General features: G+C 36.5%; 1 protein-coding gene across 1 annotated transcript in view; it reads right to left on the bottom strand.

Moving 5' to 3' along the window:
- JAKMIP1 (janus kinase and microtubule interacting protein 1) overlaps positions 1–8,391 on the bottom strand; it is an 84,286-nt gene extending 75,895 nt beyond the window's left edge. Inside the window, exon 1 of the mRNA XM_062492670.1 lies at positions 8,240–8,391. The gene's annotated coding sequence lies outside the window, so the exon portion shown is untranslated. The remainder of the gene's footprint in view (positions 1–8,239) is intronic.
- Between the last annotated feature and the right edge of the window lie 9,656 nt (positions 8,392–18,047).

Below are 18,047 nucleotides of genomic sequence, written 5' to 3'. Positions count from 1 at the left end.
AATCTCATGATTAGTTTGCTTCATGAGTAGTTAGTATAGAAGTTTAATCTCAGATTTTTTTTCCTCTCTGCTCTCCTCTAAAAATAACCTGGTGCTCCACAAAACCAAAACTGTGGAACAAGTGCTATCAATGCTGAACTAGTTTCCAAACCCATGTCCTCTGCACATTTTTAAATACTCACATAACTTCGTCATTAAATTTTCAACAAAGTAGAAAGGTTCCTACTTTAAAACTGAACGACATTCCCAGAGGATTATATTTCCAAGAAAATTGTTACCAAATTGCTGTCAAACAATAAGCTGCTCTTTCCAACCTATTACTGATGGGGAGTTATGTTAGAAATTGTATTAGAATGAAAACCTCATGCATTCCTTAGTACATGCTTTCTTAAGGGTTAGTGACTAGAACACCCCAGGTTTGTAGGGACAGCTACACACCTCAGTTTTACACTCCTCTTCAAGAACTGGTAAACAGGTGGTGAGTTAAATATTTTGCTTAGAGTGACAAGTCAAATTAGATGAAAAGTGAACAGAACTCAGGACACCAGTTCTCAGTTTGCTTGACAATATTCCCATTGAGTTCTTTCATTTGTAAAAAGCAATTGAAAAAAATGAACATTACCCATTATGTGCTGAAGTAACTTAAGTGAAATAGTTGTTTTGCTCTGTAATATCAAACATCTTTCCTTCAAAATATAATAATCAAATTATCCTGTGGAATAAAATTTTGTTTGTTCCTTACATTCATTATATGAAGCATCTTAATATATAATCTGTGAAAAAAACAGGAACTTAAATACACTGTAATTTTATTATGTATCAGACCTAACTTACAAAACAAATAAACACTGGTGCTATTGTGATTTTACACATAGTAGTTGATTCAAGAAAAACAAAACTGAAATATTCTTACAGTAAATTTTAAAAAGGAACTCTCTGGTGAGTAGAAGAAATATGAGGAATTGCTGTTCTTAATAAAGGAATCTCATGCTATTAATCTGTGGAGTTTCTATAATGCTCAAATTACATTTAATACTCAAATTAGCCTTAAAAACTAGAGAGTTCAACATTATTCTTTGAAGTACTGTTCAGAATTAAAAAACTCTCAAGGCATTGCTCTCAACCTTTTTCCTGTAACTCTCAACATTTGAAAATTGTACTTTTCAAGTAATATAATAGCTTAGACCCAGAACCTGAAGAAAATCACCTTCTCTTACAGGCATTGAAGGAAGGAGAGTGGGGAGGGGAGCAAAACCATTGCCTCCCAACCAAACTAAACATAATAAATTATCTAAAACCACAAAATAAAACAAAAGAAAAAGAAATAACCAAAAAAATTAAAAACAACAATCCAAAAAAAAAAAGCCAAAGCAAACAAGAAAAAACTCAAACCAAAAACCCCAAACCAAGAAACAACCACCCATCAAGCTGCATTGGTGGGCATAAAAACGAATTTCCATTTTCCCTCTTCCCTAGATACAGCTTCCAGCCTACCTATTTCTAAAGCAGGAACTATGGCAACACAAAGTCTATCTATATACTCAGAGAGGCACATAGCCCAGACACACAAGGGCTGAAGCAGAGACTGCATCCTGATTTCCAAAGGAGAAGCATAAAACCAGATTCCCTCCTAGTTGACTAACCACATTTAATATTTGGATAAAGGTCAGGACAGAAAAAAAATAACCAGAACAAAAAACAACAAAGAACTTGTAAACACAGAGAAAAAATGAAGGAAAAAGCACTGCACTCTAAGACAATTTTACTGACACAGACACTTTTCAACCAGAACCTATTTATTAACTCCCCATACGTCTGCTGAGAGGCAAATTGATGATGCCACCAGGATACAGTCCCACAATCACTCCCTGACTAAAAATAGTCACTTCCTGCACTCCGAGTTCTACACACTTCTTGCAAACCTTGGAATCATTTCAATGTATTTAACTGAAAAGGAAAGAAAAAGGATACGAAAGACTAATGGATTCCAAATCACAAGTCATGTTTTCAACAGTGTCTGGAACATACTGAGTTTCTCACTTCACTTGATAGGTATAGGGGCAATTGTCATTGAAGAAAAACAACAAAATAAATAAACTTGATTGGACCTGAATCAGCTGTTCAATAGTTCAGGGGCTTGGTGTGTAAAAGATCAAAATATTTAACATGATTTCTGTTACAGATGTTTAAGGGTATCCATTACATTCTTAACATATTAGAAAACTGATCAGCTGAACAATGTCCTAACGTCCCATTTCTCTTCTATTTGCTTAGCAGATTTAAAGGATGCTTTTCATAACTACCTTAATTTCTTCCATGATTTTTTCAAACAAGACCTCAAACTACATAATTAATTGCTATATCATGATTCTAGGCATTAAATATCAATAAAACTTAATAGGAAAAAATGATAAATCATTTACTGCAGAAACATGAAAATGGGGATTCAAAGAATTTTGATCACATATGGGTAAGGAAGAAAGGAACCTAATACTTTCTACTGAAAAGTAAGTCAATTTAAAGAAATGCAAGTCTTTGAACATGATCCTGTATGGAATACACAAAAAATATGGGGAGGGTTATATCTTTAGAGAGTGAGTCTTTCAGTAGCAAACAGTAATCAACAGGAAAAGTAAATAAACTTAAAATCAAGTAGTAAATATGGATAACATGATAACATGAAAAATTTACTAAGTGGTATCAACCAAAATTCTGCATTCCAGCCTTATTTGAGATTTCAATAGCATTATTCTGCTGCAGCACAATTTTTGGAAGGTGAAATTGTCAATAAAGCTTCTTCATCTAGACACTGTACCACCAACTTTTTTTTATTTCAACCTTTCTCTTCGAATTCTGCAGAGCCTACTGCAGTCTACCCATAACCCTCATTGTGCTTGTGAACATGAGATGTAAGTACATTCTCAGCATAGCACACTTCTGTACATTCAGTAAGTTTAATGTAAATTTTATTACCATTGCATCTGACAATGGCAAATGCAGCAGACACAGGCACAATGTTAACTGCAGAAGTAATTTGCAGTTCACCTGTGTTACAGTTTAAAAAAATGGTGATAATCAACCAGTGACTGTGGGAAAGACAACATTCATAGCTGCCGATGCCCAAGGCACATTTCTCACAAGGTTCAGGTGACCTACATTTACTGCTTCAGTTCTCAGTTCTATGTAATAAAACATGACTGAATGGATAAAAGCAGAAGAACCTCCACAGGACTGTAAAATAATACTCTTCCTGCCAATAAATCTAAACAAATTATCAGTATAGTTTTCTAAGTATATTGTAGACTAGTCACCTTCCTGATACCCCTTTGTTAGCTACCTACAAAGACAGATCTATTTCTGTAACAGCAAAACCTTTGAGGATTGTTTTAAATCATAGCCTGCTTAGGAAACACAGAATTTCCTTACAGTGGAACACTTTGTAAATGTCACTTGATTTTTTGATGGATAAAACCACAAACATCTTTATTGTTATTTAACAACCCACAATCTTTTTTTTTTTCAGATTCACAGCCTAAAATCCTGAACCAGTCTTGCTTTAATAAGAATATACTTTATAGGGCCACAGTATATAGAAAGCAATCTCCAGGAAACTATAAGGATTTTTTCTCTCTCTCTCTTTTTTTTTTTCTTTTTTTTTTTTTTTGCCAGAAGACCTCAAAGTACCAGTCCTGCAGAGCCATGTGGAACAGAGCTTTCCTTGGTAGAGATCACAGTGTAGCATGAGTTAGGCTTTTATGACACTCAGATTTCCACAGCAGGTGACATCCTGTGGATGAGCACAGGATCTGTAAAGCAGTCAACTCTTCTGTTCAGGTTAGTAATTGCTTCTGTATTTTTTTAAATGCATCTCAACAAAGGTGAATCTGTGATTCTGTCACTCCACAGTCTTTCAGAAAATTCCCAATGCCCTCAGGAATTGCTACCTAGGTTTTAACTTCCCACCACAAATCACTGCCTTCCAGGTCTTTATACAGCAGTTAATAGAACTAATTTGGCAAATTCCTAAATGAATTTCACCACTGTATTCATTTTCTCTTCAGTGAATTGGTTGCCTGTGATGTATGCATCTGTTAAAAACACATGCAACTAAAATATGTATCCAAGTCACTGCATGTCAAAAGAAAAAAAAAAAAAAGCAAGCATATCGAACTCTTCTAGATCTTATGCACACACACAATTTTGTGTGTACCTACTAGTAATAACCATGTGACACTAAATTTTTATTTTTGATTGGTACTACTCCATACCACTGGAGAGCATCCAGTATATTAATGGCTTCATTCTAGTGGAAGTACATGAACAGCCCACCAAAAAAATCCTCAAAAACTAGCTCTTACTTTAAAAGGAATTATCACAAGCAAAAAGGAATGTCTGAGCCAAAGAGGACGCAGCACAAGGAAGGTAAGGGATCCTGCACCTCCCTTCTGCACTACACACTTTCATACACTAGAAGTTACTGAAAGATTAACCTGGATCCATTCTCAGAAAGCTATGAGCTTAATTTCAGGACTTTTTTATTTTAAGTAAGTAAAAAATATTCAACGGCTTCAATTAATGTACATTATTAATATCTACCCAACACCTGTAGCACTGTTTCAAGTATTTATCAGATCATTAATCATTAAAATCACTCTATTAGCCCTAGTAAAAGACAAAATGCTACAAACACATAAAATAAAAGAGACACTAGCACAGAATGGAAAAGTTCAAATGCAACTAAAAATGGTAGAACAGAATCCTCCCTCCACAACCTTCACAGCTCAGCTCTGTTACACAGCCACAGTGCTTTAGGGTGCTGGGCTCACTGCAACTCTGGAGAGGCAGCTCTAGGCAGAGCTGTTCCTCTGATCTCTGGGCCAATTTCTTTCTTTCCAGCATGGACAGGAGACCTGACCTGATGCCTGCTGTCTGGCACAGAGCATGCATGAGCCTCTGGACCTTCTCACTGTATGGTATGCCTGGGTATGAGGCAGGGAGATCCCTGTGCTCTCACTGAGCAGCAGCATTACCATTAAAGCACAACATGCAAGAGCAAAAACAGAAGGAGGAAGAAAGGGCAAGTTACAGCTTTTCTCTGTTAGGGCTAGGTAAATGGCAGATACAGGGACAGATTTTAATATCTTTATTGACTATTACTGACACCCCACAAATATTATGAACCTGTCAAATTTAGGCTTTTCGATTATACTGGACCAGCTTTGTTTAGCTACTCACCTGATTTTTGCAGGAAGCTTTCTTCAGGTATTTTTTTAAACCCATCATTATTACACAGGCTAAGGCTTGATGGATTCTGGTTCCATCTACAGTTCTGTCACAGATGCTTTGTATTTTCTCTACCAAATCTCAGTAAAGTAGGTATTACACTTGCAGAAAGACTATCAGGAATGTATTTTGAGGACAATTTATGAAATAAGAGACTGGATACAGATGAGAAATGAAACTTAAGAGACCTAGAAAGAGTCTGCAATTTGTTTTGGCAGTAATAATCAAATTTAGTGTCCCACAAAACTACAATTCCCTCAGATCTGTTGACTTTCTCACAGCAGTGCTCTGATAGTCAGCCAGCCAAAACTGGTATTTCAAATACTGGTATTTGAGTGTATGTTCACTGTAGTGAACAAAGTTTAAGTCATTTTGGGAACTGGTTGATGCAACTGCATCACCTGGGATAAAATATTTAAACTGAGTGTTTCAGCCAGACAGTAGCTTCTTCCTCTCTCAGCTCTCTGAAAAGGAGCTGTGCAATGGCTTCAAACTGCAGGCAGTAAAAAGCACAGCCAGATACTAACACAGCAACAGCCTGGAGAAATTCTTTAGTTTCTCTCTCTGGTTAAACAGAACAAACTAGATAAAGCACAAGAAAAGCACAGAGGAGAAACTGTGAACTCTTTGTGCAACCATCTTCCAATATCCACAAATAGAGAACGCTTCACCACCGTGAGAAGACTACAAATAAAATACCCTTCTGGTAACTGCCAGCAAATTTGATTCAAACGCTTCCAGACTTGTTGGAAATGTTGTTGGCAAGCTGGCCACCAGAAATACGAATGTGCTCTCCAGAGATACCAAAAGTTGTATGTGGCAGCCATGAACAGTTGCAGAAAATATATTTATCCAGATACATGTGTCAACATCAGTAATTTTAAGGATAGTGTCCCTCAGGATGTCAAAAACCAGACACATTCAGTCATGGTTCACCTTAAAAAGAGAGAAACAGGCAAGTAGATATAAATGCAATACTCCAGAAATACTCTGTGACACACCACTACAGACTGTGACAGTTTCTGCTGTCCAGATTAGACTGTTCCAATGTATTCTGAAACTAATCAATGCACACACACACACATATATGCATATATATATATATAGGGAAATAAAGCTTCCTAAAAGCTTCCTAAATTTGGGACAGTGTTTGAGAGAACCAGACTACTTGCACATGCAACATTGAGTGCTTTAGTATGCAAGTTGTGCATGTAACTTATGTGGGTATTCAATTTATGGGGGCACAGCATTGCTAGCAATGTATCCTAAACTGCTGAGTGCTGTCATAGTCAAGCTGATTTGGACATTTAGGGGGATTAAAAAGTGATTTGTTATTCACTCCAAAGAAAACATCCTTATGTCTCTTTACCTATATAACATCTCTCCTTCACTGAGAAATCAAGACTTCATTTCATTATACTGTTTCAGAGAGCAGACTGTGAAGATGGTACACTGTTTTGCAGAAAGTTGAGGCCAAGGCCAAGAGATGTCATCTAAAGCTTACAGAAGTCCCAATGGTTGAATGAAAAATGTTTATGCTTCATTGCTTCAGAACACAATCTCCTTCTTGCCATGGTGCCTGCAAAGAAGGCTATTCTCTGGAAGGTCTAAATGGATGGAAATCATCTGTGACCACAAACAAAAAACTTTATTCAAGTAGTACTATCATGTAAATTTGACACAGTTGCAATCCTATCTATGAATCCAGTTGTGTAAAAATATGTTCATATACTTTCTGCTATTAATTCATGTTGGTGTTCAGTTCTGTTCCTCTTCCGCCTCATCCTCTTTTAGAGGTGGCAGAGGGAAGCTTCCAATTTAGGGTGCTGGCAGTGACTTTACAGACAAACACAGTTTTAATGAAGAGCGGTGGAAAAATATGGAAATAGGTATTGCCAAGAACTATTCTTTCTGCACCATCTCCTCAACTTCAGGTGAAAGCATGAAAAAGATTTTCCTTTAAGATTAAGGCTAGCACAGTTATGGCAGTAACACTAATTTTTCACCTCCTACATAGCAAACCTATACTAGCAAAACTGAAAGCTTCATGTCAGTGGGGACTTGGCTGTTAGCTGTGTACATTGCCCTTGCACATGAAAGGGGAAATGCTGAAATGCTGCCTCTTTCAGTGAAAAATGTGAAAACTGGGAGTTCTTAGGTGAAACTGTGCTCCTTCCCAGGGCATATAAATTCAATTTGCTACACGATAAACATAGACTATTAATTTTTTTGCAGTAGACACATCTGGAAACATCAGAAAGATCTTCACTAACACTTCCCAAACGTTGTAAGGGATTACGAATAGAAAATTACAAGATATTTGCTTTGAGATATGCAAGTCTTCATCAGTAAATAGCAATGTTATGTTTCCTTTCAATTCCTTTCCTTTTCCAGAATGTGTGTTTTTAATTCTTACACTGATTGCTGGAAGTTAATTGAAATGCACTAATACTTTCCACCTCCTTTCTACTTAAAAATCCCACATTCTTGTCTTGTGTTGCAATAACATCCACCACACCTGTATAAATATGTGCACATAATGGATTTCCTTCAAAAGGATAAGTTGAAGGTGTTAAGATTAAAATTAGTGTCCTTCAAGATTTTTCTCCTAGAAATCAACTTTTACACGATACTATGCATAAAACAGGATTTTGACCACATGCATACATACGTTGCCATAATAGCATCCCATTATTAAAGCTATTTAATATTCAAATCATCATTTGCAGCTATTGACATTACAAATTCATTGCATCAAAGAACTGAGAAAAACAGACAAAAAAGCTAGAAAGACAACCACAACCAAGGGAGAGCCTATTTATTAAGAGAAAAGCAACAGGTACTGCAAAACCAGTATATCCTAAGGAGTGTGCAGAACTGTCAAGTTTATTATGGCCTCTCACTACTGTTTATAGAATGCAGAACACATAGGCTACAGGTTTCTCACAGACCATACCTTTTTTTCTCATTCATACTCATTTATGAACATACAAGGAGCTTCAGAAAAGACTGAAGATCAGCTCTGCTTTGATACTGGACAGCAAATGTGATATATCTGAGACCCCTTTCCATGGTGTCCAAAAAGTTTGTTTAGTTTTGTTTTTAAGATCTCTTGCAAACACTCAGCACACAGGTGATTACTTTGTGATGACTAAGTGCAACGTCACTTATCTCAACATGACCATTACCAAGCAAAGACTTATCTAATGGAAAAACATGTGTGGGAATTCTGCCAGCAGCTGCACAGCCACCAGCCACTCAAACGTACAACCTCATTACATTTGCAAGTAAGGAAAAATCTTTAGACACAAGCATGTTATAGTACTTGTTTTCTGTGTTTGGAAAATAATGGATCTGGAATCACATGGCAGTGAATATAAGTAATATTTGTATAGAGGATTAGTCAGCACAGATTGTTCAAAGGATATTGAGAAAAAGTGGGAACACGAGAGCAATACTAAAGTTTATCTCAATTTAATTTCCAGCATTCAGAGAAAGGGGGAAAGTATCAATCTTTGATAGATTTCATGATCAGTCAGCAAAAGAAAGAAAGAGCAATTTAAAAAACGTGCGTGGCCCTACTGGAGGGCCAGGCATGCTGCAGTAATCCTAAGTTTTCACAAAAGCAGCCAGTCATTCTATAAAGCAAATTGCCAGCTCACAGCTGCATGATATAACAGCACCATTCCTGTATGAATGCTTGTGTTTGCACTTCCAGTCTAAGGAGACTGTTGAAAGAGATCAGGAACAGTCTAGATAAATAACAAGACATTTATATGGAAGAAATATGACTAATCAAAAAGAAAAACAGGGATAGCAGGATTTTTTCCTGTAGCATTGGGCAAATGTGCACAAGCAATCTAGAAGATGAAAACTCACTGTTCTGATTTTCATAAGCTAGTTCTGACTATTAGGTTAGATATAGATAATTGTCACATGACAAAATCCCTTACCAAAATAGACTTGCTGTTGAAGATTCATGTTTGGAACATTTCATCTTTATTATGCAGAGTCAGCTAAACAAACTATTAAGTCTAAATCAATTTTTTAATCTATGTTCCACTGTTTTGATGTACAGGAACAGAGCAGTGTAAAGGACAACGGGGGATAATAATCTTTAATTAGCATCCTTTCGAAATTTAAAAATTAAAATACATTTACCTTTGCAGAAAGACAGGTGATAATAGCAACCAGCTGGGTTTAGAGTTCAGAATTTTAACTCTTTCTAAAATCAGTATCATTTACTTTCTGTTACTATTAAGCAGATATGGAGATAATATGTTTAGATAAATCTATGACTGAAGTGCCTCATGCATTTACTAGTAAGTGTTAAAACCAGTCAGGAGAAAAGGATGAACTACCCTCCCAGGTACAGAAGAGAGAATTTAGTAGTCACATCAGTTTATCTGTTGCCCTCAGAACAAATTTAGTTCCAAATTAGAAATTACAAATTAAAATACTTATTCTCTATAATGAAAGATAATTACATTAGCAAACACTAAATTATTTTAGACATACTTTTTCACTCTCCATTTCTTTATAATGACTTTACTATAATGAAATTCTGTGAAGTGTTAAAATTAAAGATACTACAGTGAACTAGTAGCTGCATTTGAGTGTCATAGAAAATAAATGGGCCCTAAGACTCATTTTATATACTACTTTTTTACTTGATTCTTTATTAATGATGATGCATTCTACAGCTGTCAGTTCCCATAGCACTTGCCTTATTCAGAAAGTGTCATACTTTTCTATTCAGAGAAGGAAGTGTTCATTGTGCACTATATTAAATATAACAATGTGTATTTCAAATCAAGCAAAGTTTGTGAGTAGCAAAGAGGCAACAATTTCAATACTCAAGCTACAAAATAGCCATTAAGAAAGGCTATTTCCTGGGTTACTGCTGCTTTGCTTTTCCTTCTGTACTACAGTTTTCTGGGAAACCTCAATTATATTCTCAATATCTTTCTAGATAAAAATATCTTTTCTAGGGATCAACAGCATTTTGCTGCAGAAAGAAAAGTTACACAGAGTGGGGGTTTACTATTTCCTAATATTTCTAAGCCAGTCTTCACTGACAGCCTAACTCTGTCATCACTGCAGGACTACCACAAGATGAAAATACCAAAAATTAGGCATAGGGTTATACTGTCATCCTTACCAAGCTTCTCTAATAGGAGGAACAGGTAATTTCAAGATGATCCTTGAAGTAAACAAAATATTATGTTGGTGTTTATGCATGGCTTACATAACTGCCTGCTGAATACCCAGACATGTACACATTATAAACACATAAAAGTCAACAGACGGTTGGGAAAGTCTCTCAAAGGAGCTTAGCTCTCTTGACTGAGACCAAAGCAACTAAAGCCCTTCTTCTTTACTAATGGTGACATACAGCAGAGGTAACACACTGGTCAAGTTAGCAAGCATATGATTAATATAAGACACTAAACACCCCTCTGTACTGCGCATCGTAGATGCCATGGGTAGTAGTGGTGGGGAAGCAACTTAAAAAATTAATAAATTGGAAAGAAATCACAAGCAAGGTAATGTTTACATCAAGAATCTGTTCAGAGAAGCCAGAAAGCAACTCTAAAGAAAACAAAAACACCTCACAAAAAGACAAAAGCTTCATATAGATTTGGTTTCTTTTACTGCCTGCAAAATCTGGTTGTGTTTTCAAAGTCTCTCTCAGCACAAAAAGAATTTCAAACTCGAAGCTTCAAATTATATTGTCTCTAATAAAATGAGAGCATCATATCTGTATGGCAGATATATCCTCTTCCTATCCAACCAACATGCTGGCAATGCACAGTACCTTTGTATTGTCCACAGGTTTCTGAGGCAGTTGTGTTTGATTTTAATCTAAACAGGTGAAGACTGAGCAGCACTGGTAGCTAAGTCACAAGCTATGTTTGTTCTGGGACTTTCCACACCACAGCTCCTAGTCCTGCTGGAATGTTCTCCTTTCCATCAGCAAGGAGGGCTTCCTGTTCAATATTAATGACATCATCTGTTAAACAAAAGAAAAGATATTTAATGCAGATCAGATTTCATTAACAGCTCTGATGGTAGCAATGCAGTGGGAATTTATTTACACAGGGTAACAAAATGCAGCAGAATAAGGTACCATATAAAATTTCAAGTGTGGCATCTTCTTTGCATTAAGAACATATATGGAATGGTGGCCTTTGCTAGACAGTCCTCAGTGAAAGCAGGATGGAAGCTGCTAAGCTCCTTGGCAATTAAATTAGGTCAATCCAGACTGTGAACTCTGACTAGCTACCACTATTTGCATTCCATTTCAACCCAAATTATTGGGTTTTGGGATACCTAAATTGTCACAGTGGCCACCTATAAATTGTCACATACACATTGTCCATTGCTATGAATCTTTTTAAATAGCAAAAGTGTATCAACAGAAGGAAGTTATCATGTGTCATATTGAAAGGACTAAATTCTAGAAAATCTGACTTCTTGTCTTGAAGGCAATGATCACAATTTCCTTTCTGAAAACAAACAAAAGACAATGGACAGGGTCTTGATATTGTCTTACTTCGTATTTATTTGCAATACTTCAGTGTATTTTGATGACACGCATATATTCACAAGGTATTTCTCATGCACAGAAAAAACTTACAGAAATAAAATTACCACTATGGGGATATCTTCATGGAAAATATCACTCTGAAAGCATAATGAGTGAAAGCAATTCAAGTTCCTTAATGAGTATCATCTACCTCAATTTTCCTAGAGTCTCTAAAACAGCTTTAACTGCACTTTTCACTGCAGAATAAAGAAAACAGAAAGTCTCCTCAGTACTAATCTTCTCTTGGTATACCCCTTGCATTAGAGATTGACAAGTGAATTGAAAAAGCCAAACAGATTTCAGCAGTATCTTAAGCAAACATGGCCATAAGGGTGTCTCCAAAGCAGAGAGTGGGCAGACACAACACAAAACAGGTCAAACTCTTTGCCTTTTGAGCAAGAGAGCTGGAATCCAGACAGAATTGCATATATCAACGGTGCTGAAACATGATGCATGTTTCTACTATCTACTACTACCATGTTCAAATGTTTATAAAAAACTGTCTATCACATAAAATACACCAGGATTGCATCCAACAGAACCAGTCTCAAAAACATAATTTCTAAACCACTCCCTTGCTGGGAAATACTGCATTTCTCTCTAGGGGTTTGGTTAAGGTGACACCATGTATTCTGTTGTGAGTACCTTAAAACCTAAATCCTCAGGGAATTTACAAGCTTATTTGTTCAATAAAGACAGGCATCTAGGTAGTATTTAATGGAGAAAGGAAATCTGCATACTCATTTCCTTAGGGCCAAATTCACTACTGTGACAGAATACTTATGAAAAGGATGAAAGTACAGCTAGGGCCAGATCATGGCAGAAGATCAAAGTGCTGAAACTGCTTCACTGGCATATTTAAGTAGCACAAAACACTGGAAAAGAGGAATTCAGTTTATTTATATAGTAACAAACCTCCTCAAGCCAAGCACCTTTATTTTTTACAATATCAGATATGTCTCACTTCACCCTATTTCCATCATCCGTTTTGAGCTGCCCTACTCTTAAATATTCCAATATTGTTATTCCACATAACACATTTTGCTGCTGTCTTCTGGCCTTCAGTTAGCAATCTGAATACATCTGACTAAAAGGGAAAGAGAAGGTTTCCCCATATTAACATGCAATATAGAAACACCTAAGACAAAGCAAAAATTTACATGTACAAGGCAATCAGGCCAATAGGATGATAACAAAATAGGCCAATACCCACAAAACTCAAAAGGGAAAAAAGCCCCAGAAAACCACACTTGCAAATTCCAAAGTTATCTGGGTAATTTGTCTACATTGAAAAATGTACTTATCTTTTAGCATATCTACTAATTCTTTAATACCAATTCTTCTAAAAAGTAAGTTATTTGAGCCTAAAAAGCTTATTGTTAAGATTAACAGTCTTTTTTTAATTCTCTAGTAAATTTGGAAATCAAAAACATATTTTCTTTTTGGCCAACTGGCCTCACTGTATAACAAGAGCAGTGTTTACAAAAGTTTTGAGAGAAGAATGAAACAGACATCTGGACTGTGTATAAGTTACAGTAATAAGAGCAAATAAAAAGAAGTAGTTTAGTGATGTGACAACATCTGCTCTGAAAGTGGATGTTTCAGTAGCATAGCGTTTGAGTGAGATTAAAAAAGAAGATTAATTGGCAATAAGTCTTGCAGAAACTGGGGCAAATTTGAAGCATTTAATTATGCCAGTCAGTACAAGTTGCTAGAGAGCTATTCACAGTGAATTACCAGCAACCACTGGAAAACCATAACCTAATAATCCTTCAGTAATCTTCCTATAGCTTCTTAAAAGATATGGTAATACAAAAATACCTTAAAATAATTGGACACTTAATTTCTCATTTCCAGTAACTGCTAAGCTAAATCTATTTCTAATACGGGAGAGGAAGGATAAAGAGGTGAAGCTATTACTCTGCAAATACATCTGTTAATCTACAAACAAACAGAGCATAAACTACAGCTGTTGAAATTCATTCAGAATATACCACACACATCAAAAGCACTTCAAAGAACCAAAACTATTATAGAAATAATTTGACAGATGAGCTGATGTTTGATACATTACTAATTTCACTCAGTGCAGTGAAGTCACCAATATGTTCATATCCTGTAGTTATGGCAGCACATGCTAAATAAAGAAAGTTGATTCAGTTATGTTCTTTATCATATCATTGCTCTCTAGATCACTGCTCTCTAGACAAAATACAGTATTACAAAAATGAAGGGTTTTCTCTGTTTACATGGAAATAACTAGCAACACTTGTCAACATTTCCAGATAGTTACGTAATGATGGAAGGTATTCGAGGTTGCTTGTTCAGGTTTTTAATCACAAACTGCAATACACAGAATCTTTGGTGAAAGTTATGTTTCTCGCACTTTTACTTTCATCATGTCAGGCAGCACTGTATCTTGAGAGCAAGGTAAGTTTAAAGGTAGGAGAGTAAACACTGATGCCAGCCTCCATCCTTTCCTTGAGATTCTCAAAACAGGCAAAGCACTCAGGTTCTCAGAGATTTTAGCCAGATCTGTTCACATGGGACATCTTAGTCCATTTTAACTCTTAAACAGAGTGCATTACTTACAGAAGTTTAGAAAAATAACTACTAAGGTGGACAGCTAGTTTAGATTTCTTCTTGGAAAGCAGAACAGCTGAGGACACTTCCTTTGACAACTGGGATAATGTTTACCATCCACATATGCAGGGTCTGTGGACTATAAGGGGTGGGGATCCCAAAAGAACACCTTTTTCTGTAGAAGGGTGGTACAAATCTTCCTTCTGTCCAACAAACCTCAAATATAAACAGGCAGGGTCCAACTATAATCCCCAGAAAAGAAAAGAGCAATCATCCTTGGCATATGGTAACAGAAAAACAGTTTCCCTGAATGTTTTGGAAGCCCTCCCTATGTCTTTGTACAGCTCATCCACATTTTGAAGACTTTTTGAAAACAAGGCTTCTTGGCTTTAAAATTACTAAGCATAAAACAAGACTGACCCAAATAAAAGGCAATTTCTTTGGGAAAACAGTGTTGAACACATCTGTGAGTTCTCTGAAGTAGTTGCTAGACATTTCAGTTGGCAACTGCTTTGTAATGAGAATATGTACATTACCACTGGCTTGTTGTCAGAAGCTATTCTAATAGACAGCTAGAGGAGTGGGGGAAGGGGTTCTTTCATACAACCAAATGTACAAGGATTAAAAAAAAAGCATTTTTTCTTTCAAAAAACCTATGACATTTTACTATGGTGCCTTGTATGCTACTCTAAAGCCTTCTACCCATAATACTAACTTGATTTACAGCTTTTTAAGAGATCTATTTGTCAGTCATACAAAATACATGCAAGGAGACTGCATCTTCTCCTGCCTGCCCCTGCTCTTGGGTTTCTAGGACTGTGATACTTACTTTGGTACCGGATTTTCAACAGAGCAAAAAATATTTACACAAAAATAACTGGCACAGATGCAGCCCTTTATGAATGAGACAACATTTTGACAGCCAGAAACTGCCAGCAACAAACACTTATGCCCAATATACATCATTTGCTCTCTCCTTTACCCATTCAGTCTCTGCCTAACACACAGTATTACAACCAGAAATATGCTGCCTTCTGCTGTGGCTGCACCAAAAGCAGATTGGGAGTAAAGAAAAACGAAGGAGAAAAAAAAAATAGAAGAAGAAAAAAAGAGGTATTTAAAACAATCCCTTGAAAGCAAAGACAGTCTAAAGGGAGGCTTCAATGTGAATGTATCATGGCCCAAGGAAGAAATAGCACAGATCATGCCACAGAGTCATCCCCTTTCAAGACAAAGACTTATCAGTAGGAAAATACTGTGGCATGACCTTTATAGACCACTCTACATATCCTAAGCAACACACATTTTGAAAAATGTGCACCCACAATCTCCATTCTTTACATAGTGAACAAAATTAAAGAGCACAAAAAGACCAGAAACTTTCTCTTCTGATTTTTATTATCAACTTTGAAATTGATACAGCAGAAATCAGAGACATGATAAGCAGCAAGTTCTTGCCTACAAATGCTTCTTTCATTACTACCGGGGAATACTTATGAAAACTTTCCTGATCTGTTTTAAACTCTTGTTTTTATTTCAAAATACATCTTCGGTGGGCAAAACACAGAACTCCTATTTGGATACTAGAAGCAATGACAGATATAGAAGTAGTCATTCACTTCCCTGCTTCCTCTATGTTACATCTTTCTATTTTGGCATCCCCATAATAAGGAACCCTTTGGGATCATTTGAACTTCTGCCAGCAATGGTGGACTACCAAAATTAGGGCAACAATTCAAATTTGTTTCCATGTTCTTCTTTTTGCCTTGCTGCAGATTACTATGCCACAATTCCCAGATGGAGAGCCTACCAGTGACTGAAACTGCTTTCAGAGGAATTGGTATCATTCCTGACACCTTGCTGCTTTAATTGGATTGTCAATGCAAAGAAAAATCTTCCCATTCTTTCTCTTTTTGTCTGAAGTAGGGGGCAGTAGGAATTCTTAAGCATGTGTTTCAGAAGACTCTGAGTGTGACTTGCTTCTACGGTTGATTTAAAACCATAAAACATTTGTAAAGTAAGTTAATTACAGTGTTTATTAGATGTTACATGACAAATACAGTGTGCAAAGCACAGGACAGGGCTGCTTTTGCATGCAGAATTAGGCAAATCTGTATTCTCTATGTTACATAGTGGTCATGTGTAATAGTCATAGAAAAACTTTCTCAGTAATTAAGATGAATGAGATGAAGTAGCAATTGAAGAGAAAGCTACCCATGTGAAATTATGTTCTTTAAGCCTACCAATAATAAACTAATAAAGTAATTAATTAGATTCTGTATTCGTTAAGTAACAAATGCACTAAAGCTTTAAAAAAACATATTTAATAGGCGTGGCCAGAGACTACACAGCCTCACTAAGAACCAGTCTTTTTATGGCTTTTAAGAAAAAAAACAATCAGTCAACATAAAATGTTTTCACCAACACAGATTTCTTTGCTGAAAGCAAAGACTGGTGACACCTCTTAGCCTGTTTACAAATGTGTGTGGGCACTTTTTTTCCCAGATCTGTCAAAGGAGCCAACCTTCTCCCAGGAGGCTCTTCCATCCATGACCCTTTCTCTCACACAAAACAAGCTTCTAGACAGGTTCCATACAGTAAAGTGGTCTTAGGCTATTCAGACATTACAAAATAGACTATTCTTTTATATTAATATTCATTTTTATGTTACCATAGGATTTATACAAATGCAAGAGAGATGGGAACACCAAAGTTTTATATAATCATCCATACAGCATCACCTTACAATGTACAAAAGTGGGGGTTCTAACACTTCAGTAGGAGCAATGTCAAGTGCATTAAGAAACTTGCAGGAATATTCTTTTCTTTATACAGTCTTAAACACCAGTGAGTTTTGAGAACTTTTAAGATCAAAATAATGCTCAACACACTGGCTTTAGTCTTTTCTGACTGACTAACAGATCCAGAGCTTCCAGCCATGCATAGGCTTCAGAAACAGTTCTGTGTAGCTCTCATCCCTTGGCTTGACACCTCTTGCTCTGTCTGCCTGTGCTACACCAGCAGGGAGTCCAGCTCTGCAGGCTCCCCACTGGAACTGGACAAGAATTCAGGAGGTATTGTGCCATTGCTCTGCTTTGCTTTGTGCTCATTGGCAATGCTTTACTTCCAGATCAGTTTCAAGCTGCTGAGTAACTATTTTTGTCCTCTGGACTTACCCAGCAACCAAAGTTATTTTGTCTTGCTGTTATCCAGCTTACTCACAGGCATAGGCTGATGCAGTGAAGGTTTAAAAGACCATTTTTCTTCCCTACTCCCACACACAGTGTCCAGTGCTGCCTTATCAAAGTGATGTAAGAATACCAATTCACGCTCTTCTTCAATATTTTAGATACTAGAGATTTTTCAGTTTTAAAGCCTGAAAAAGGATTCCTCATACATCTGTCACTGGTAAAACAACTACACGTATTTGCATGCCCAAAGTCTTTCACACAATGGAAAAGCAAAGGTTTCACCCTCCAAAAAGATCTCCCATGTTTTCAATGGTGCTCCACAGGGCCTAGTATCTATAAAATTTAAGTCAAATGCAAAATTTATTAGGCTATTCAGGCCTTTTAGCTTCTCTCACATAAGG

This window comes from Cinclus cinclus, chromosome 5 (assembly GCF_963662255.1).
Source record: "Cinclus cinclus chromosome 5, bCinCin1.1, whole genome shotgun sequence".
In the NCBI taxonomy this organism is placed as follows: Eukaryota; Metazoa; Chordata; class Aves; order Passeriformes; family Cinclidae; genus Cinclus; species Cinclus cinclus.
Note: the sequence above shows the minus strand (reverse complement) of the source record. Positions and strands in the feature narration are given on the sequence as shown.